The sequence below is a fragment of the Pipistrellus hanaki genome, assembly GCF_964339955.1.
Source record: "Pipistrellus hanaki genome assembly, chromosome: 9".
NCBI lineage: Eukaryota > Metazoa > Chordata > Mammalia > Chiroptera > Vespertilionidae > Pipistrellus > Pipistrellus hanaki.
This window is the reverse complement of record NC_140511.1, coordinates 37,691,055-37,714,651: the sequence shown is the minus strand read 5'-3', so window position 1 is coordinate 37,714,651 and position 23,597 is coordinate 37,691,055.

Genomic DNA, 23,597 nt, shown 5'->3' with positions numbered 1-23,597 from the left:
AATTCTCACTCTTACTTGAAAGCTTGAATTTAATCCTTGGCAATAAATACTGTCACTTTTTTTCCTTAAGTAATAGTTTTACTTCCTTCATTTTCAAGAAATATCTACCAAATAACCAAAACTAAATAACTATAATTTTGTTTGGCAATTGCTCTTTCCAGTAAAAATGATGTCTTTGGAATAAGTGGCTAGTTTTGCTCACACCAGTGCTTTTGTTACTGAGTCAACCATCATACCTCAATATACAACAAAATGGCTTTATTTAAGTGCCCATTTTATCACACAGAATTATAAAAAGATATGTCCTATAGGTTCAGGATTTAATAAAATTATCATATTTTCCCATGTATAAGATACCCCCGTGTGTAAGATGCACCCCACTTTTCCAACCCAAAATTAAGAAATCAATATTTTAAACATAAAGCAGAACACATTGTTATTTAATAACTAGAGTCCTGGTGCAAGAAATTCGTGCTTTGGGGTGGGGAATCTCCTCAGCCCAGACTGCACCCTCTCCAATCCAAGACCCCAGGGGGATGTCCGACTGCCGGTTTGGGCCCGATTATGAGAGGGATGTCCCGGCAGTTGGACATCCCTCTCACAATCTCGAACCTCTGGCTCCTAACTGCTCACCTGCCTTCCTGCCTGATCACCCCTAAGTGCCCCCGCCTGCCAACCTGGTTGACCCCAACTGCTTCCTCCCCCTGCTGCCCTGGTCATCCCCGACTGCCCTGTGCCTGCCTGGTCACCCTACATAGCCTGCTGTTTAGTCATTAGGTCATCCTTCATTAATGTCCCTGCTGGCCTGGTCACCCCATGCAGCCTACTCTTCAATAATTTGGTCATCACTCACTAGCCCACCTGCCGGCCTTGTCGCCCCCACAGCCTGCTGTTCAGTTATCCATCTGGTTGTTTTGGTTGTGACAGCACCTGTCATTTTATATATTAGGATTACTGCAAATAATGTTTACATGCCAGTACTATGATATTATACAGCATATCACTTTATTCAGCCTTTGTTGCATCACTGCTCTCTTCTTCATCACTATTAGTTCCAGACATATCAATTTCTTCAACTTCTATTGTATCTCTGGTCTCTTCTGAGTTACTGTCTATATATGTGAGATCATTCTCATGTACTGGTGGCATTTTCTGAGCTAACTTTGTTCTCATAGTCAACCCTTCTCTCCTCATAAAATTGAAGCATCATTTTACCTTTCCTGTAAAATCAACAATGTTCATTTTTCTTGCAAACATTCTTGCCTGACATTGAATAAGTTAGGTTGACACACATAAGCCATTTGGTGCTGCTCCATAATCCAAGTCTTAAGCCTCTGCTCTAAGTTTGCCCATTTTGCTGATTTTCCTATTAAGGCCTTCTTCTCTTTTGGCATCTTAAGGAGTTGTTCTTCCTATCTTCCTCAGTCTAATTATGCAATCAGTTGGAGGATTGTCTCTCTGCAACTCTATTACCATGTTCTTTTGCATAGGTGATTACATTCAGTTTGATTTTTGCAGAGTAAGACAATCACTTACCAATATTCAGTACATTTTCATTTTTTGACATCATTATGGGCTCAGAATGCTCTGGTCCCCATTGCATTGCACAATCTACACCTCCACCTTTACTTCCACATTCAATTATGGCATCAGCTGATGTCAGTAACAATAAGGCTTGTGATTGGAAGAAGCCTGTTTGACAAGGTATGGGCAGCTACATACCTGTGCAGCTCCCTCCTTGGGTGACTTCTGGGAATAATTCAAGTGTAAGGATTTTAGAAAAAAAAAATAGCGTCTTATACACGGGAAAATATGGTAAACATCTTTACTACTTCATCAAGGATATTTTTAAGTAAAATTGGCTTTTAAAAAACAAAATAACAGAAATTGATGCTGAAGAATGTATGAAAGCCATGTAGTTTGGTCTTGCACTGCCTTGCTTCATGCTGCAGGCATCAATTTTAAGCGCCATTGATTCTGTACCATCAGTACAAATGTCAGCACAGTTTAAATGCCAATAATTTTTTGAGTGCTAGTACTATTTCTTAGTATAATACTTAGTACTATGATGAAAAAAATCTTCATGAATTTTCTGAGAAGGTCCCAGGGACCCCACAGGAGTCTCAAAACCACACTTTAAGATGTTCTAACTTAGGGTAAAGTATACCACATCCTGTATATTTCTGTTTAAAAATGTTTGTGTTAAATGTTTTAAAAACCAGAATGTAAAACAAACAAACAAAAAATGATAAATTAAATTTTATTTCTATTTATTTTATTGATTTGAGACAGAGATTTGTTTTTCCACTTATTTATGCATTCATTAGTTGATTCTTGTATGTGCCCTGACTTGGATTGAACCTGAAATCTTGGCATATCAGGTCAATATTCTAACCAACTGAGCTACCAGTCAGTGTTCCAATAAATTAATTTTTAAAGGATCATTAAATGGCAAAAATATATATCAGAAAACAACTAATGTATTATATATATATATATATACATATATATATATATATATACTCTTTAAAATATTAATTAGTATTAAATTTTATGAGAAAAAGGTTATTTCAACTATTTAAAGTCAGAGAGATGTTATTATGTTCTACAAGATAGTACATTTAAAATTTAAGTTGCTCCCTGTTTTACCTATATGCCCAAGTATACTTTGAATCTATCAATATGGAATGCATGTCTAATAGATAATTTTAAATAATTCAGAAAAATACTGCAATAAGATTTAAGTATTCGTGGGAGCAAACAGAATTAGTCTCTGTGATATATAAATAACAAATGATATTAAGAATGTTAATAGTTATTGCTTATTATTTTCTATATATTTTGCAATTTAATATGGCAGCTTACTTGTGACTTAACCCCCCAAAAAGAAAGCAGGCCTAAGTCCTCTGCACTCTGTCAGGAGAGGGGAAGCGATGAGCCCAAATCCACTGTTCTCCCTAGCTCAGAGCTTAACCCTGAACCACAAGGAAGTCACATGCAGCTTCTTCAAACTTTACATTTCTGAGCTGGAAGATTAAAGATGCATCAACAATGACTATACAGATAGACTGCTTAAAATATCTCTTGAAACATGCAGTGAGCCAGCTCTCCCTTAAAATAAAAACATAGAGTATTTCACATCTAATTAGCAACCTTAAGGAAGTGAATTAGCACCTTCTTTTAGAGGTGTTAAAAGCCAGACACCCGTGAGTCCCCATTCTTCAGAGTGTTGGAATCTAGTATGAAGAGGTCCCTGATGGTAAATTGCTGGGATGCAGGGTACCAGGCATCACACAAGGAACCATGGTGGGAAGCTAACATTTCCCCATTGAACAGAAGGAGGGGAAGCAGAAGCAGATCAAACACTCTGATGGTATAGTTTTCCCACTAGCTTGTAAATTCGTTTGGGCAGGAGTGCTATATAATTTAGTTTTGAATTTTCCTAATGGCAGAATGCTTAGGCATATGGAAGGCAGTTAATATATGTTTGTTTATTTCTAACAAAATTGAATGGGAATTGAAGGTTAGCGTTATCAGAGAAGATAAGCCACGCACTTGAATGTTAATATTTTTTAAACCTTGCTGTAATATATCAAGCCATAGTAATTAGTAAATGCTCAAACAACTATTTATTGTGAAATTAGTAAAATTATTCACTCAAGCAGCTTCTGATGTAATTGATGCCTCTTAGAGCTTCTCATCAGTGCACTAAGCTATGCAGCTATGCTTCTAGATTGTAAGCCACATCTGTTCCTGAAAGCCTTTTAAACTCTTTCCTCACATTAGAGATAATGTACTTTTAAGGTTATGCCGGTTATTACACTGACACACACACATATGTTTATGTGTGTATATATGCATATATATGTATGAGTATATGTGTATATACACACACACATATATTTATATGTATTTATATATGCACTAGAACAGAGGTTGGCAAGTTGCAGCTCACAAGCCACATGCGGCTCTTTGGCCCCTTGAGTTTTATAATGCCACTTCTTCAAAATAGACTTGCCCAGGCCAAAAACCAATTTCTGCATTTGGGCCACGAAGTTTCAATTGCACTGTATGTGAGTGACTGCATGTGGATTTTGTGGAAGAGCCACACTCAAGTGGCCAAAGAGCCACATGTGGCTCATGAGCCGTGGTTTGCCAACTACTGCACTAGAGGACTAATTCGTTCACAATGGGGTACCTCAGCTTGCATGCATATAAGTTCTTTGGCTGCTCTCTAACATACCTCTCCCCCACTGCCATTTGTCTCTGGATCTATTTTTATTCAGCAAATTATCTTGATCATTATATCCCACATATGAGTGGGATCATGTGATATTTATCTTTCTCCAACTGCTATTTCACTTAGCACACTCTGTAGTTCCATCCATGTTGTTGCAAATGGTAAAATTTCCTTCTTTTTTATAGTGGCTTAGCATTCCTTTGTATAGATGTACCACAGTTTTTAATCCATTCATCTGCTGATGGCCACTTAGGTTGATTCCAATTCTTAGCTATTGTAAATTGTGCTGCTATGAACATAAGGGTGCATATATCCTTTCTGATTGGTGTTTTTGTTTCCTTGGGATATATTCCTAAAAGTGGGATTAATCGGTTAAATGGAAGTTCCATTTTTAACTTTTTGAGGAAACTTCATACTATCCTCCACAGTGGCTGCACCAGTCTACATTCCCACCAGCAGTGCAGGAGGGTTCCTTTTTCCCCCACATCCTTGCCAGCACTTTTTGTTTGTTAATTTGTTGATGCTAGCCATTCTGACAGGTGTGAGATGGTACCTCTTCATTGTTTTGATTTGCATCTCTCTGATGATTAGTGACTTTCAGCATTTTTTCATGTCTCTCTTAGCCTTCTGTATGTCCTCTTTCAAGAAGTGTCTATTTAAGTCCTTTGCATTTTTTTATTGGATTGTTTATCTTACTTTTGTTAAGTTGTATAAGATCTCTATAAATTTTGGAGATTAAATACTTATCAGATATCCATTGACAAATATGTTCTCCCATGTTGTTTTGTTGATGGTTTCTTTTGCTGTGCAGAAGCTTTTTTTTTTTTTTTTTTTTTTAATGTAGTCCCATTTGTTTATTTTCTATTTAGTTCCTGTTGTCCTAGGGTAGTTTTCGGCAAACTCATTAATCAACAGAGACAAATAGCAACAGCACAACGATTGAAATTTCTTTTGAGAGCCAAATTTTTAAACTTAAACTTCTTCTAATACCACTTCTTCAAAAATAGACTCACCCTGGCCGTGGTATTTTGTGAAAGAGCCACACTCACGGGGTCAAAGAGCCCTATGTGGCTCGCGAGCAGCAGTTTGCCTACCACGATCCTAGGAGATGTGTCGGTAAACATATTGCTATGAGATATGTCTGATATTTTGCTGCCTATCGATTCTTCTAAGATTGTTATGGTTCCCCATCTTCCATTTAAGTCCTTTATCAATTTTGAATTTATTTTTGTGTATGGTGTAAGTTGTAGTCAAGTTTCATTTTTTGGCATGTATCTATCCAATGTTCCCAACACTGTTTATTGAAGAAACTATCTTGACTCCATTGTATGCTCTTGCATCCTTTGTCAAATATAGCATTTGTTTTCAATACAAAAGCATGATTCATACTCTTTGTTGCACCTCTCTTCTAACATCCATACCAATAAAAAACAAAACAAACAAACAAAAAAGAAAACATTACCTCAATTAAACAGAAAACAAAGAGTTCTAAAAATGTAAAGCTAATTTGTGTCATGTTTTCTTAGTTATCCTGGTTTACAAAAAGTCCCAGCAGGCAACTCCCATAGTCACAAAGAATTTTTGCCATTATGTGACAGTAGTCACCTGAAATGTGGCACAGTGATGATAACAAAGGAATGAATGTGTTCTATTATTCATGCTGAACAAACATAAACTTTCATATTAATTGTAATATAAAGGAAGACACTCAGTGCATTATTTAAAAAATTTGATTCTTACCTGCTCTGATTACTTAGTTCAAGAAATTCTCCCCACTCCTATAAATGTTTCATCAATTGATCAAAAAGCAATTTTTTGCACATCATTGACCACAGCATGTTCTCTGAAAACAGCCCCCTACATATATATCTATATATACTATATATTTATTAGATGTATATAGTTATAGATATAGATGTAGATGTAGACATAGACATAAACATAGACATAGACATAGACAACATAGACATAGACAGACATAGACATAGACAGACATAGACATAGACGGACATAGACAGAGGCAGACAAAGACATAGATATAAATATAGAGATAAAGAGATGGATGATAGATAGATAGATGATAGATAGATAGATGATAGATAGAAAGAAGATAGATAGATAGATAGATAGATAGATAGATAGATAGATACTGGAATCCATCCTGGAGGCCTGAGTAGCCACTCTCTGCTCTGTGCCAGTGTCCTTCCTTCTCTTCAGTGGCACCTCACAGCCCAGGCTCTCATGATCAGCAGTGTAGCCTATTGAGATTTCTTCTTATTTACAAACAAATGTTTTATTTGCCTAATATAATACATGGAGAGATTGCCTAGTTATCAAGCTGGCAGGCTCTAGAGACACAGAGATATGAATTCAAATCCCAGTCCAGTTTCTTTGATCATAGGCATATTACTTAACTGCTCTCAATTTCATTTTTTCTTATCTGAAAAATGACTCTAACACTGATACCTATTTTATATCTCTGTTTAGAAGATTAAGTTAAATATATAGAATCCCCAGTGTAGCACCTGGTACAAAGTCAGTGCTTAAATCAAATGCTGAGTTAGCCAGGATGGGCAAGGCTAGGCTGCGAAAACCTATTACCTCTGAAATCTCAGAGGCTGAACTCAACAAATGCTTGTTTCTAAGTCCCAGTTCAATTGCGTGGGTTTGGAGGCTCCACTTCAGCACTTTTCTGAGTGGTGACTCAAGCACCTGGATGCTCTGGTTCTATGGTGCCTCCCAAAGTCACCACCAAGTAGAAAGAGGGATCGAGATTTATATTGGACAATCGGAAAAAAAGAGGGACATTTTTAATACTTTCTACAATAAAGATAATAAAAATGTATTTGTATGGGATTTTCTAAAAATGTATCTGGAAGTTTTGTGAAGTGATTGTACCCACATCCTATCTGCCAGATGTCACACAGCCACCTGTATGGGGTGCTCAGGAGTGTAGCCTGGTGTGTCTCAGGAATGAGGCCATGTGGCAAACCAGCATTTATCAGGACATAGGGCAGCATTTTCCCTGCATAGTTCCTATTATTATTACTCTTAAAGTTAGACCTCATCCATAGTGTTAGCTCTGATCAAATAATCGAATCCATACCCCTTCCCACCATTCAGAGCTGCCCTTCAGAGCACTTTGCAACCAGCATTCCCTTTTGCTTAGACCACATTCCACTTGCTAAGACCATTATCTTTCCCCTCAGGACTCACCCAGAGAAATCTCTGCCCAGAAAAAAACCCAACTAGAATCCTTGAAAACCTCTGACTCCCAGTCCCTGGGAGCTAGCATCATTTTGGGGCCCAGCCCATCTGGTTTTCCAGATGACCCAACAACTTTGTAATTCTTTACTCCTTCTGGCCTCATGTATTCCTCCTTAGTTGACCCTAACATATAGTATTTTTTATTTTTTATCCAAATTAAGTGATTAATTATAGTAAAATCCTTTATTGTATCACACATAATGAAAATCCAGGCATAAGTGGATTGTCCATTAATTCATATTCTCAATAGCTACCAAGCTGGTCATTCCAATAACTTCACCATAATGCAACCCCAACATTTTATAGAATTAAAGGTCTTGATTCTAAGTTATAACACTATAGCTATTATAGTTTTTACTGTGTTTAAAATCTTTTTGAATATATTCTTAGTTCCCAATAAATGTTGTCAAATTTGCTCTTGTAGCATAAAAGTTACTAAAAGTGATTATTGATGATCCTTAGCAGGGTAGGAAAACTGCATTAGAGTGAGTCAATTTTTAATGGTTGAGAAAAAAATTAGGAGATGAAGCAAAAATTTGAAATTCACATTCTGATTCAACTTCTTATTAGCTTTGTAACTCAAGGTATGCCTCTGAGTTTCCTCATCTGTAATTCATGATTTTCATGAAATGTAAAAATTAGGCAAAGCATGCTAATAGTTACCACCTGTCGGATACCAAGTGATGTGTATATATTATCATATTTAATGATCAACCTTATTAGACAGATACAATTTTTATTTCTATTTTATGTAAGAGAAAGCTAATGTTAAATTACTTCCTGAAGGTCACACAGGATTTAAATCTAGATCTGTGTAACTCCAAAGTCCAGAATTCTGCATGCTGCTTCTTGTGAGCTCTTGTCATTTTTAAAAAATTATAAGTGCTATAGTTATTGTTAGACCACCAACCACAGCTTTCTTTTTTCTTTCCTTTTTATTGTAGGAAAAGACTAAAAAAAGACTTGTCTTTTTACTTATCTTAAAGCCATAGACCCTGTGGAAAATGAAAAGGCAGACAACTCAAGCCACTGATACAGTTTAAGGAATCAGCAAAACTATAGGGAGCATTTAATTTGCAATTCAAATGGCACCTCTGCCACTACACAGTAAGATCCTGATAAATGCTGACTGCAGCTGGGCTGTTGCCTTAGTGTCTCTAGTCTCCAGCTTCAGGTGGGCCCACAGCTTACAGGCAGACCATCTTCCTGAGAATCTTAGGTAGTTTATACTACTTCATTTTCCCTGTATCTTTGTCTTCTGAAAGCTCCAGTTTTGAGTCATGCTTTTTAAACCTTCCTCATCAATACATTGTTCTTTGTATGACATTTATTTTATTTAGAGAGGAAAGAGATAAAGACTCTTTAAAAAAAAAAGGATGTGTCTATGACATCCTATATTAATGCTTTTTTATTCTACTCTACAAAATTAGGTTTAAAGATGAGAAGATGAAGTAAAAGTGGAAGAAACAAGAGCGAGGCATATTTCAAAGTGCTCTGACCTTTCCCCTGAATATTATCAGTTCATCACTCTTGTCTGCCTCCCCCTTGTTGATAAGTACCTGGAAACAGACTATGCTCAATTCCAAATTGTGATTATTCCTGGTGGTGACAATAGTATCATATATTTCATAGGCTGGTAAGATATTAAAAGCCTGAACTACGACATTCTCGATAAGGAACATTATACAAAATACTAAAGAAAGGAATCAAGCAAATATAATTTCTTCCACAAGACGTTATTGAGGTCTGGGTATTTGTTTATAATATCAGATCCTTGATGAAAGATTTAGAAATTTCACTAGTCTAGGGGCAAAAAGGAGCAGAAAAAAAGTTTAAGAAAGTCTGTTACATGCTAAAAACATGAGGCTTTGAGAGTTAATGACGGTATACTTTCCTTTACACAATGACACAGCCAACTGGAAATATCACGGTGTCTAATCAGTTCTCAGTGATTGACAGACCCAGTGAAGTAAAGTGGCTCCTTAGTCAGACTAGGGATCAGGATTTGCCTTCCCCTGCCAAGCCCACCTGACTATACCAGCATCCCTCAGCTCTCAGAGCAGCCAGAGTCAATCCCATCTGCTCTATTGTATCTTTCCATCTTGAAACCTTATTTCTCATTCAGATCACTAATATTTTCATCTTCCTCATCTTCTCTTTTCAACATCCAACAACCTTTAAAAAAGTATGTGCTTTTACACATACATACACATATATCACTTCAAAGTCTTTATGTAATGAGCTGCTGCTGCACATGCTTTTATTGGGGGAGAGGGGCAATCACAGGAGAGAAGAATCTTATGGCCTTTAAGAAGTTGGAAAACAATGAATACATAGCCTATCATCCATTATTTTATTAAAATTTCAAAAGAAAGGGAAGCAGCTTTTATGACACATTCCATGTGTGAGCATTACACTTGCTTGGTACTTTGTGAGCATCTGTTGTGCTGTCTTAATAACAGCCCCATAAGGTGAGGACTGTTATACCACCTTCTTAAACAAGCAAAGTGCGAATTGCGCACTTAAGCAAAATTTACATGGTGGAGATGGGATTGAAACCCAGGTGTATCTAATTCTTTCCAGCGTACTGCACTCTCTCTTCTTTCTTATATTTCCTAATGGATAACACTGCTGGGATTAATGAACTCCTTAACTGGGTGAAGCGGCACATTCATTTAACTACCTTCAATTCACCTCTTCCTGTGTTCACTTAGGATTTTTTTAAAAATAAAGTAACAGGATAGTATTCACTCCATCCATGTACTCCACACATTTACAAATGCTGACTTGTTAATTTCTGCAGTACATAGGTTTGAATTTGAAAAAAAAAAAAAAAAAAAGGACGGACTTAACTATAACATCTGGAGAATAAATGGACTTTGTATTTCCATTAGATGGATCCTGATTCCCTGAGATAATATTGCCTAGTCTTGATCATCTGCTGTTCTGGCAAACAACAAAAAAGTTATAAATTAGATCAATAAATGTCACAAGTTTCAGTGGAATACCCTGTTTCAAGGCATTTTAGAAACAGGATATTGTGAACAGTGCAGTGAACTAATTATTTCTGTATTTTATGAATGAATTTTATGTTTGTAATTTCCCTGTTTTTATTAAAGAGAAAGATTGCGTTTCATAATTTTTTGTTGTTGTTGTTGCACCCAGGGCTCGCATGCCGAGCTGTGAAACACAGTAAAGTTGAATCAAGGATTTGCTGCTGAGAAAGAAACACACAGGGGAACTATCACTGGTTTCCAGTTGGTTTTATAGCGAAGTACAAAGAGGTGGGAAGGAAGAGGAAGGAACTGACTTAATTGGGTACCTACTAAGGATCTGATACACGGAGCTATCCAGCATTGTAGTCTTTAATTATTGCAGTACTTGAGTTGAACATTCTCATTCCTATTTAACAGATAGGTTCACGGTGGTTAAGTGATGTGTTTAAGATCATCTCCTTTGTGAATATATTTAATCACAAAGACAAGAGAATTTATGTCCTTGAACAGGTCCTTAAAAGCATTCCCATGTTGCAAGGGCAGAGATGTCTATGCAAAGAGTCTGGGTCCACAGCTCAAAAGAGGCAACCTCCAAATGCAAAATAGCTTTGATTTTAGGTATTGTTTAGACATATATTCAATAATTTGCAGTATATTCTACAATATAGATATGTTTATTTTAATATTGAAAACTATTATAAGTTACTTTTTCTCGATAGGGTCCCGAGAAATAGTCACCTTAGACATCTCACTAGTAACATGCTTTCCATAGGCAGCCTCCTGTCTTGGCAGCCCACTCTTCTCTGTAAAGCAGTTACTCCTTTAGACATCAACAGGTTCCTGGTGACTTTGGTTCCAGGGGCTTCTGGCTGCTCTTTAACAGTAGAGGATGTTACCTAAGAAGTCCTCAGTACCAGCATCCTTATTAACTCATCAGCATTCCTTCAGGTTCCAGCTTAAAGTGCATTGTGGCTGTCTCAATTCTATCACAACCACTCTGTCCCTTAGTTCTTTTATTAGAAGTCTTTTCATCAGAGGCAACTCCAGGGACTTAGAATTAGGTCTAACTTATAGACCTACTTTTGCCTGGAACTATACTCTTATTGACAACCATCATAACTATAGTAGTTTTAGATCACTAAGCACATTACAGACATTTTTTTTCCTGTGTAATCCCCACAGCAACTCTATACATGTCATCATTATCTCTGTTTTTAGATGAGACATCAAAACAAAAACAAAATATATCATATCCTAATATCAATTGCTCTTGCCAAGCTTATAAGCATGGGAGAAATTCTGAGCCTAAATCCCAAGCTAACAGGTAGGCTTTCTCCAACCCTTCTTTACTACCCTCTACCTCTCCTTCCTTCCATCCTGGTCATCCATGAAGCACAGCTAAGGCTCTTTAGTACCACATATTACTATGCTCTTGAATTCTGAGTTCTGATGGCATGAAAGTTGCTGAATATGATGGCAATAACTAGCAGATATCAATACAATATGCTCTTCACTACTTTTGTGAGAAGTCCCAGTAGCTACCATATATTTAGTCATTTATTAATTCAGTACACATTTATGAAGCACCTATAATGTACTAAATACTATATACTATACACTACACTATACTATACTATACTATACTATACTATACTATACTATGCTATGCTATACATGCTATATTATACTAGTACCATAATATTCTACTTTTATTTTCATGCTGCCCTAGTGGATGTTTCTAGGTTTCATCTTCTACTTTACTTCCCGTAGTCAGCTTTCAATCCTATAAAGATTACTCAAAAGGTTCATCCTCTATCTCGCAAAACATATATTGCCCACTACCTAGTTAAAATAAGGATATTATCAATGTCACCCTCATTGGCATCATTCAAAATGTAATAAAAGCTATAATTACAAATATGCTTATGAATCTACTTCAAATTTCAGTGATGTTACACAAAGTAAGGTAAGGCAGAAATTAGTTTCATTTCACAGATGAGAAAACTCAACTTTAAAGAAGATCCATGATTTCATGTTGAACAAAGTTTCTAGTCTAATTTCATAACTTTTCCCCCCTGTATCAAATTGTTTTCCTATTATAAATAGCACATATGCCATCTTTCCTCAAAAAGTTCATGCAATGTATAAAATATATACAATACATGCTAAAATGAAAATAAAAATAGTGAAGAAAGTAATAAAAATGTTCTAAAATTAAACAAATAAAATTACTGTAATTGACTGTTAATTTTGCTTTCAGCTTCCTAGAAGCCAAGATAAACACAATTCATATTTTATGGAAATACATATCTATTTAAGTCATTTAGGAGCCACTGATATTTCTAAAAGATATCAGATAAAATCTGAGAAATGATATTCCAGAGATCTATTAATGGTAAGTTTTAATTCCCAAATTGTGGTTAACTTTACATGGAATGCTTGGGAGGGGCTGTCATTTGTAGTTCCAATGAGAGGTGGTCTGTGCAGGGAAACAGTTCACTCTTATCTTTGGAGTGACCAGAATATACCAGACAAAGCACCAGAATACAGCATCTAGAATTCTACTCTGAAGGGCTTAAGTCAAGAGAATTGAATGTAGAGACAATCTTCAAAAAAATAGTCAAGAATAAGGAGGCAGTGGGAAGAGATTAATCACACAACTTATATACATATTTATATATAATTCACAGACTCAGACAATAGTTTGGCAAAGGCCTGGTTGAGGGTGGATACAGAGTAGAGGGGACTAATCGGGAAGAAGGGAAGGAAACATCTGTAATATGTTCAACAATAAAGATAATTTTTTTTAAAAAAAGAAACAAATAGTCAAGGTAAGGTTAAATAGAAGAATAAAGAATGTTAAGGTGTCCGGGGAAGAACAGCAATATTAAGGCTATTGTTCTTTCGGGTCTAGTAATAATTAATGTCGTTTTTAAACATTCGTTTAAAATCTTGCTTGGCTTTGACTTGTATTGACATAACTTTCAAACACGTGGTATCTACAGAATGTGTGAAGTGCAATTAACAAGTTTTGCTTGAAAAAGTTTGTGTTTGGTTTGGTTTTTGTTGCAGAACTAGGGCTAAGAAGATGGCGGATGAAGAGCATATTCGGCACTGCATGCTTTACGAGTTCCAATTAGGAAGAAAAGCAAGTGAGGCTGCAAAAAACATCTGTAGTGCTCTTGGTCAAGATGCAGTTAGTGCCAGAAAATGCCAGCGTTGGTTTGAGAAATTTTGCGAGGGAAATTTTTCGTTAGATGACAAGAGTGGTCGAGGCCGTGTGTCCAATTTTGATCAAGAAGCTCTTCAAGCTCTTTTGGTGCAAAATCCTCAAATTACCCAACAAGAGCTTGCGACAACTTTAAATTGTTCACAAAAAACAATTTCCAATCAATTGCGTGCACTTGGCAAAGTCCAAAAGTTTGGAAAATGGGTTCCTCATGAGTTGACCGACAACAACCGTAATCAAAGAGTCACAATTTGCAGTTCGCTCCTCTCTCATCAAAACCGTTTGCCATTTTTAGAGCAAATTGTTACCGGAGATGAAGAATGGGTGCTGTATGTTAATTTGAAAAGGCGGCCTCAATGGTTGGACAAAAATGAGGCTCCGCAGCCCACGCCAAAACCTGACTTGCATGCAAAAAAAGTGATGTTGTGTGTTTGGTGGAATTTTAAAGGAATTCTTCATTATGAACTTTTACCATCTACCCAAACCATAACAAGTGCAGTGTATAGTGCCCAATTGGAAAGGTTAGCCCAAGCTTTAAGAGAAAAAGAACCCACGCTGATTAATCGGAAGGGCGTAATTCTTCACCACGATAATGCACGACCGCATACTGCAAGAATCACTGCTGAAAAACTGCGCCAGTTGGAATGGGAAGTTCTCCCTCAACCTGCATATTCTCCTGATATTGCCCCTTCCGATTACCATTTGTTTCATTCTTTGCAAAACTTTCTTCTTGGAAAAAAATTTAATAATGAAGAATGCCTCAAAAATGCATTGACCGAATTTTTTGCATCAAAATCACAAGAATTTTACAACAGAGGGATTAAAATGCTTCCTGAGCATTGGGCACAAGTAGTAGAAAACAAGGGCAACTATATTGTTGATTAAATTTTGTTGTATTGTTTAAATAAATTCGATTTAAAAAAGTATTAGAAAACGACATTAATTATTACTAGACCTAATATGACTATGTCTAAGAGGTCAAGGAGAGGAGAGAGGAGTGAGGGTGCCTGGACCCTGTGGGAGTCAGAGTCACAAAGAGGGTTTCACTCACCAACAGCTGCAGTCACAGAGAGTAAAGTTACTGCCAGAAGCCAGTTCTCACAATCAGGGAGGAGGGAGAGACAAATGTTTTAACATCTCTCTCCATTTACTAGGCTGGCTCCCCAGCCAGACCCTATCAGAGATCAGAGAGCAAAGAACCCTTGCAGATGTCAGGAGGGGGCCCACCTCCAGATCACAGAATAGGGTGGGACTGAAAATTGATAGGGGAAGGTAGTGAGGGAGAATAACCAGCATCCCTGCATATGAGTCTTGGCTCCTCAACTTACTATCTGAAATTAAGCAAATGACTTCAGTTTTCTGAATCATACTCTCTACAATGGATTACTATGAAATAATAGAATTGTTATTAACATTACATGATTAGGAGGACATAATGAGTATTTTTATAAATTACTAGAGGCCCAGTGCACAAAAATTTATGCACTGGGGGAAAGTTCCCTCACCCTGGCCTACCCCTTCTCACAGTCTGGGAGCCCTCAGGGGATGTCCTACTGATGGCTTAGGCCTGCTCCCTGGGAAGCGAGCCTAACCAGACCACAGCTTAAGCCATCCATCAGTAGGATGGCTTAAGCTGTGGTCTGGCCTCTCTCTGCTGGAGGTGACTAGGCTGATAATAGGAAGGCACTGCTCCCATCACCTGCTGCCGCTGCTACTGCCAGCTCTGCCCCCTGCTCACTGGTGGGTGAGGGGCAAGCTGAGGCCAGGCAGGCTGAGGGAAGGGCTGTGGGAGGTTGAGGCATAGCAGGTAACACCCTGTCCAGCCTCTGTGGAGGTGTGGCACCAGGACCAGGCCCGTACCACTGCCTCTGTGGCTGCCTTTGCAGAAGAGGCAGCAATGGGACCCAGACTGTGCAGCCCCCTCTCCCGCACTGCCTCTATGAAAGGGGCTGTGGTACTGGATAGACCCGTGTCACCTCCTCTCCCACAGTGGCTGCAGCAGTGGCAGCAGTGCAGCCTCTGCTTCTGCTCCCATGGTGGCGCCTCTCCCAAGCCATTAGCCCTCAGCCTTCACAGCCGCTTTGGCTTTGTCCACATGGACATCTGGAAGACGTCCGGTCTAATTAGCCTATTACCCTTTTATTAGTATAGATAATGACTTATGACACTGGATGAGAATATTGGGTTGACAATTTTGCAGGCAATTTTACCATGAACAAAGACAAATTTACTAAAGAGCTGAGCTAAATAGCAGCTAAATTATAGTTCCATTGAAGCCCCACCTGCAGCGAAGCTTTGAATAATCATCTAGTTGAAATCTAAAACATCATCAAGGGTTTTAAAAAGTAAGTTACATACTTAATCTTTGGCATTGGCAAGCTAAATACAAGCCCTTACCACGAGCTCAATGATACATATCATCTACAGCCTCAAGTGACACTGTTTACTGAGTCACCTCAGAAGAACATGAATGCAGGTTGGTGATGGGTCTACTTGGGGAGGCTGTTTTTTTTCTGGAAATGGTCTCAGTGCAAATGGGTGGGTCACATTGCACCAGAGTGTGCAGAGAACTGAGCAAAACTAAGTTAATCTGACTTCTTTTTCCCCTAGAGAGAGACTGGATGCTCTAGAAGCGAATGAGCCTATTTATTGCCATGCTTTAAAGAAGGAAGTCCAGGAATTTATGTTGCTGTGAGCCTTAAACAACACAGCCTTCGGTTCTTTAAGTCTTCTTTTAATAACACAGGCTACTTCGTTACCCATCCCATGATTATTTTTATAAATTAAGGTAGGTATTGTATTTAGCAACTAGAAGAACTTTAGCTAATACAATATCTTCTATTGTCATTTATACCTGCCACAAGTGATATTTTGGACCATTCCTTGTTGTGGGGGGGTTGCTCTGTGCATTGTAGGAGACTTAGCACCATCCCTGCCTTCTACTGAGTAGATGCCAGTAATAACTCCCAACCATGACAATGAAAATGTCTCCATATAAATGAAAACAGTTTCTTGGGGGGAACATAATTCCCCTTGCTCAGAATCATTGATTTGGATTAAAATAAATCAACAAGTAGACAAGAAATATTGCTTATCTTTGTGTGCCATTTTGGCATAGCAAGTATTTTGATTTTTAAAAAATCACATTTTTAAGTTTGAATTCTAGCTCTCCCACTTACTATGTGGCCTTGGATAAATTATTTAACCTCTCTGAGTCTCAGATTCCTCTTTTAAATGTGAATAACAATATAAAAATCCACTACAACTCATGAAGATTTAATAGGGTTCTATCTGTATGCAAAAAGCAAAACAACAAACACACAGTTATGGATCAACTAGAACTGGTTCAGGCTCCCTTTCCCAGCACCAATTGCAGTGCCCTCCAATTAGAGAGAATCTGATTGCCTTTCTTAAATGAATAAATGATTTAAAAGTCTGTAAATGTGTATGTGCATATATATATGGTCATTTCTAACACTTCTGTTTGCTGATCATAAAATGTCAATTAAGTAAGAGAGACAAACTTCTGCTTGCTCAAAATATCAGGACAATTAATAATGATGGGAAACAAATACCCTCGCATTTAATAGCAAATGTAGCAAAATATTGTATTTTCCCTGTTTGCTATACGTGACCATGGTCATCTAGGCAAACTCAAAATTGCATGCAAAGTACTCATGTGCAAAGTTTCTAAAATAACGAAGTCACAATCTCCCCAGTGCTTGAATTCCTTCCAGCTAGTCAGCTGGACCCAGTGAGCCATTTAAGCCCCAGAGGTTTTCTGAAGTGTTCTACTGAAACAAGAGTTTTTTTTCTTAGAAATACTTTGGAACCAAAGAGGCTCTTAAAGAGTAATTCTGGTAGGAGGCATTTGGCATGTGGCTAGGGTGAATGTAAGTCAAAGTTTGCAATGAGGGAGCTCAGGGGGAAGGGCTTGCTGAATCTTTGCCCTGATAGAATAAGCAGACAATCTTCTAACTGTATCTCTCCTTCCCCTTTTCTTGAACCTTTTGATAACAGAGAGAACTATGATTTAGTATTATGGAAAGAAATGGAAAACATACCCCCAATCATCCATTTATCCAATGTTCATTGTGAACCCTGCTTTGTGCTGATCATTCATTGGATGTTGGGAATATAATGATCCTGGACTCCAGCTACTAAATCCCAGAATGGCATTGCTCTTTAATAAACTGCACATGAGTTTCTCTGGTATAAGATACTGAACTGTATCTCCCTTATTACATTTAAAAATAATTAGCATAGCCAAGACCTGTTTGGCTCAGTGAATAGAGTTGGCCTGCAGACTAAAAGGTCCCAGGTTTGATTCCGGTCAAGGGCACGTACAGTAGTTGCTGGCACATCCCTGGTGGGGATGTGCAGGAGGCAGCTGGTCGATGTTTCTCTCTGATTGATGTTTCTACCTCTCTATCCCTTCTCCCTTCCTCTCTGTAAAAAAAAAAAAAATCAATAAAATATATTTTAAAAAATACTTAGCATAAAGAGTTGGTCTAATTTATATCCCTAAATCCCAGCATCAGGCTTTGCACATATTAAGGACTCAATAGTTTGTTTAAATAAATATTTAACTGTTCTTTTTCCCCCCGATGACATGTAATTTTAAGCATTTATATATTTTGTAATCATTAGGTTATTTAAACTTAAAATAATGCAACAAATACATGTATATCTCCTATTACTGAATATGATGACCACCTAATTTTACAGTTAAAACATAGGTTTAGGCCTATATTCGCTGTATAAGACTACCCCCCACTTCCGAGGCAACACCAGTTCTTTTTTTAATAGACCGCCTCTCTGACTCTGATCAATCTGAGCAGGCTTTTTACTAGAACACAGTGTGGCTTCGGGTACAGAACATGTACACTGTGTTCTAGTAAAAAGCCTGCTCAGATTGGTCAGAGTCAGAGAGGCGGTCTATTAAAAAAAGAACTGGTGTTTCCTCGGAAGTGGGGGGTAGTCTTATACAGCGAATATAGGCCTATACCTATGTTTTAACTGTAAAAAAAAAAGAAAAAAATAATAATCAGGGGGTCGTCTTATACGCCGGAAAATACGGTACTTCCTTCTGTGTGTTATGAGATAGGAAACAAAGGTGAACATAACAACTACTAACTTGATGTTCAGATATACTGCTATGAATAAAAGACTCAAGGGAGAAAGTTCAGGCAGCGAAAACAGCTTTCTGAAATCTTAGGGCTCCTGTAAAAGTTTGAAGTCATGAAATGAGTGTTTTAATTATCCAAGGAGCTGGGACTCTAATATAGTTGGTCTGTATTGTGATAACATCTCTTAATTTTGGACAACACTCTCTGTGATATCATTAGCCAGACTAGGGGAGATTGTCACACGACCTTCATTATGCATTTCCAATATTGGGCTATTGATCATGACCAAATTTAAAAGTCATGGGGTGGGGTTTGGTATACCTTGTTTCCACCAAAATCAGCATAGCAAAGGAACTTTGATTTTTTGTTATTCTTCTGGCATAAGTACTTGTTTGAAAGATAGTCTGCAAACTGTTGAGAGCTGAGCTTGACAAGGTGTTTTGCTCATATATATGCAGGTGCGACCCTCCTGTTCCTTTTCATTTTCATTCCATTTCCCCTTTCTGATCTGATAGGAAAAATACACAATTGCACAGCCTGCCCCTATTCCCAGTGCACACACACACACACACACCATATCCTGGGGGAGAGGGAGTGGGAAGAAAAACATTTAGTTCTTGTATCAGAGTAAAACAAGACATCATATGTGTCCTTTGACAGGCTCTCCCTCTCCTTTTCTCTATAAATGTAAATGTCACCTCTCCTCTATATTGTAGAGTACATTCATTAAATACAATAAGCAATTTATTCACCAAATCATTTATTTCTTCAGTCAAACTTCTGTGCCATCCTTGTACTAAACCATAAGTACACTAAGGATGGAAATGAAAGTGAAGGGAATATAGTGGAACAGGACATCAAATGAGAAAGAGAGGTAGGTATCGTTGTGCTGTTCTGGAGCTGAAGGCAGAAGTGGTGAGCAATGAAACTAGAGATAAAAACTGGGTTCTGACTATCAATGAATATAGGCTATGTTCATTAAGGAGTGTGTAGGTTATATTGAAAATAAAATGAAGAGTCATTCATAAGTTCAAGCAAGGTGTTTATAAATGACTAATAGCATTAAAGAGCTGCACTATGAAATATGACAACCAGCAGCCACATGTACTATTATGTACTGAAAATGTGAATAGTATAAATCTTGATGTGTCCTAAATTATATATATATATATATATATATACTAGAGGCCCGGTACATGAAATTTGTGAATGGAGGGGTGTGTCCCTCAGCCCAGCCTGAACCCTCTCCAATCTTGGATATCCCTCTCACAATCCAGGACTGCCAGCCTAATCCCCCCAAACCACTCCCATGTGAGGTTGACTGATGTCTAACTGCTCCCCTGCAGGCCCCGTTGACCCTAACTGTCCTCTCCTGCAGGACTGGTCACCCCAACTGCCCTCCCCTGCTGGTCCAGTCACCCCTAACTGCCCACTGTTGCCAGCCTGGTCGCCCCTAACTGCCCTCCCCTGTCAATATGGTCACTCCTAACTGCCCTCCCCTGCAGGCCTGGTTGCCCTTCACTGCCATCTCTGCTGTCCCAGTCATCCCTAACTTCCCTCTCTTGCCAGCTTGGGCACCCCTAAGTGCCCTCCCCTGCTGTCCCAGTCATCCCTAACTTCCCTCTCTTGCCAGCTTGGGCACCCCCAACTGCCCTCCCTTGCAGGCTTGGTTCCTCCCAACTGCCTTCCTATGCTGGCTTGATCGCCCACAACTGATCTCCCCTGGTAGCCATCTTGTGGTGGCCATCTTATGTCCACATGGGGGTGGCCATCTTTTGTGTTGGAGTGATGGTCAATTTGCATTATTACCTTTTTATTATATATATATTTTAGTATATATATATATATATATATATATATATATATATATATATATATATCCTATATAATTATAATTATATATATTAGAGGACTGATGTACAAAGATTCATGCAAGAATGGGCCTTCCTTCCCCTGGCTGCCACTGCCTTTGCACCAGCCAGAGCTGCCTTTCTGCCTTCCCATGCTGCACAGAAGGGCCCAGAGCAGCTGGGGCAGTGTCTGCATATGCAAATTAACCTACCATCTTTGTTGGGTTAATTTGCTGCACAGAAGGGCCCAGAGCAGCTGGGGCAGTGTCTGCATATACAAATTAACCTACCATCTTTGTTGGGTTAATTTGCATACTTACTCCTGATTGGCTGGTGGATGACAGGAAGGTACAGTCAACTTGCATCTTACTCTTTTATTATTGTAGATGATTTCAACAACTGAAATACAGAAAGAAAAACAAAATCTGCCGAAATAGGTTTGGCTCAGTGGATAGAGCATCAGCTTGTGGACTGAAAGGTCTACCTTGGTTGTGGGCACATCCCCAGGAAGGGGGTGTGCAGGAGGCAGCTGATCAATATTTCTCTCTCATGGATGTTTCTAATTCTCTATCCCTCTCCCTCTCTGTGGAAAATCAACAAAATATATTTTTAAAAAATCTATTACTATTAATTTTCATATATTGTAATATTTTGCACATAGTGAAATAAATAAATAATATATTGTTAATAGTGCCTGGGCTTTTTGTACATTTTTTGCTTAATTTTTACTTTTATTATGTGTCTATTAGAAAATTGAAAATTACATATGTGGCTCACATTAGATTTCTCACAACATATTTCAAAAACTCCTGGTCTAGATGAGAGATAGCAGAGGTCTAGACAGAGAAAAAAAACAGGAGGATGAAATAGAGATACTTGATCATTTTATAATTATTTACATTAATGTGAACTTCAAACTAGGATTTGCACACGCTTGGGTGATGAAAATCTTTAAGAGGTATGAAGGTACACAGTGCTATGTGTCCCTGGCCTCCTGGCACTAAATGCAGATTTAGTGTCACAAGTTTTCTACAGATTTTTCCCAAGCCACAGCTGCCTAAACAAACTCCTGGGGTCAAGGAAGACATCAAGTAAGTCCTCTTATTTTACCTTTCCAAGAGAAAATACCTTTTTCTACAGAGAAACAGTGGCCTTTAATCTACACTAGCCTCCCTAGGGTGCATTATTCCAGTAGAAAAACCCTCAGGCCAACTCAAAAGATTGGTCAAAAGTTGCAAAGTGAAAGGCCAGAGCCAAGATAATGCATCCTTGTGTAATGAGATTGCCTCATTTCTCCTTTCTTTGACATTGAAGGAGACCTGATCAAAGTAACAGCTGATGTGGCATTAAGATATTTGTTGATAAAATATGTCACTATGATCTTTGGAATATTGTTCAGAAAAAGAAAACATATCAGGAAAGTTGCTCTAACAAAATATATCCATTCCCATCCAATAATACATGTGAATAAGTTTTCTTCATGCTTGCATTTAATAAACAAATAGAAAAATAAAAACATGGATGTTTAATCCCACTTCTATCTACCCATTAGTAATATTCATTCATGGATATTGCACTGATTGAAAAATATCATTTCTCTGATTGAGATATATTGCTACTAAAATTTTGCTTTTATCTCTAGTAATTATTTGCTAATGTTAAAAAAAATATATGGGTGATTAATGTATGGAAAATAATTATAATGATAACCCAATCTAGAAGAAAAAAATAGCACTTAGAATTGTATGTCTCAGGAAGTGGAAATTTCTAAGTAGTAATCTAATTTTCATACATATTTTGTTTCAGAGAAGTTTGCAAGGTTGATCAATATAAGACTTTCAAGCATTGCAAATAGATTACATTAGGTTAAAATTCTGTGGGGGAAGTGGATTAAAAATATAAGTCCAAGAGAAAAAGTAACAAAGTAAGATTTCTTCTGTTAAAGAGCTTGCTCATATCTTTTTAAAATGGATGACAGCGGGTGTTATACCCTAGTACTTAAATTCCACTGAATGCATTTAGAAGAGGGATGTAACAGTTTTACATTTAAATGTTAGTTTTTAGGATATGCTTTAAATTATATGTCCTGCAACTATTTACATTTATGATGAAAAAATTGTGGATGTAAACTGAAAAGTGTGTGAGGGATATAGAACTATTTTTCTTAATTCTCCCATAGGCTGTGTGAACTAATGACTGTGATTTAGAGGATAGATTCACTGAGGGCTTGGGGACCTATTCAGGATCTGGGGTGCAGGTGAGGGAGTCTTGGGCACTGCTGAGAATGCCTGATGAGATCAAGCACAGTTTAGCTGCAAAAGATATTGGCATTTTCTCCCATGCAATTCTTCACTGTGAGGAATGGTGCTATGTGCCCCTGGCCTCCTGGCACTAAATGCCAGCAGCAATCCCCTTTCCTCATCAAGGTTCCTCAAAGGGCCCCATGCATTTTCAAGCATTGCTTTGGACACAACAATCCTTGCCCTGGCTGAGACCCACCAGAGGAAGATGAATTGTACAGGCCTTAAAGGAAACTTTTGCCAGCATTTTGGGCTCCAGCTTGGTTTGCCAGGGGGGTCTGCCAGGAACCTGCATATTCTGTCACACCCGAACTGTAATGGAACATGAGACAGACAGCTCCACGTTCCCGTCCAGATGATAATGGAATTATGCTCTTGAAAGGGACTTGGAGTTCAGACCATCATTTTATTTGCACCCCAAGAAACACACCTGGTCCACACATCACTACTTGATGGCTATGGAAGAGAGGACAGAGCTGACGTGCTGTCAGAATTTATCAAGTAAAATACAAGAAGCAAACTTGAACTTGCACCAGGGTTGCTGATGGGAAGCCTGGGCCATTGGGCAATTGCCCCTCTTTGTCTA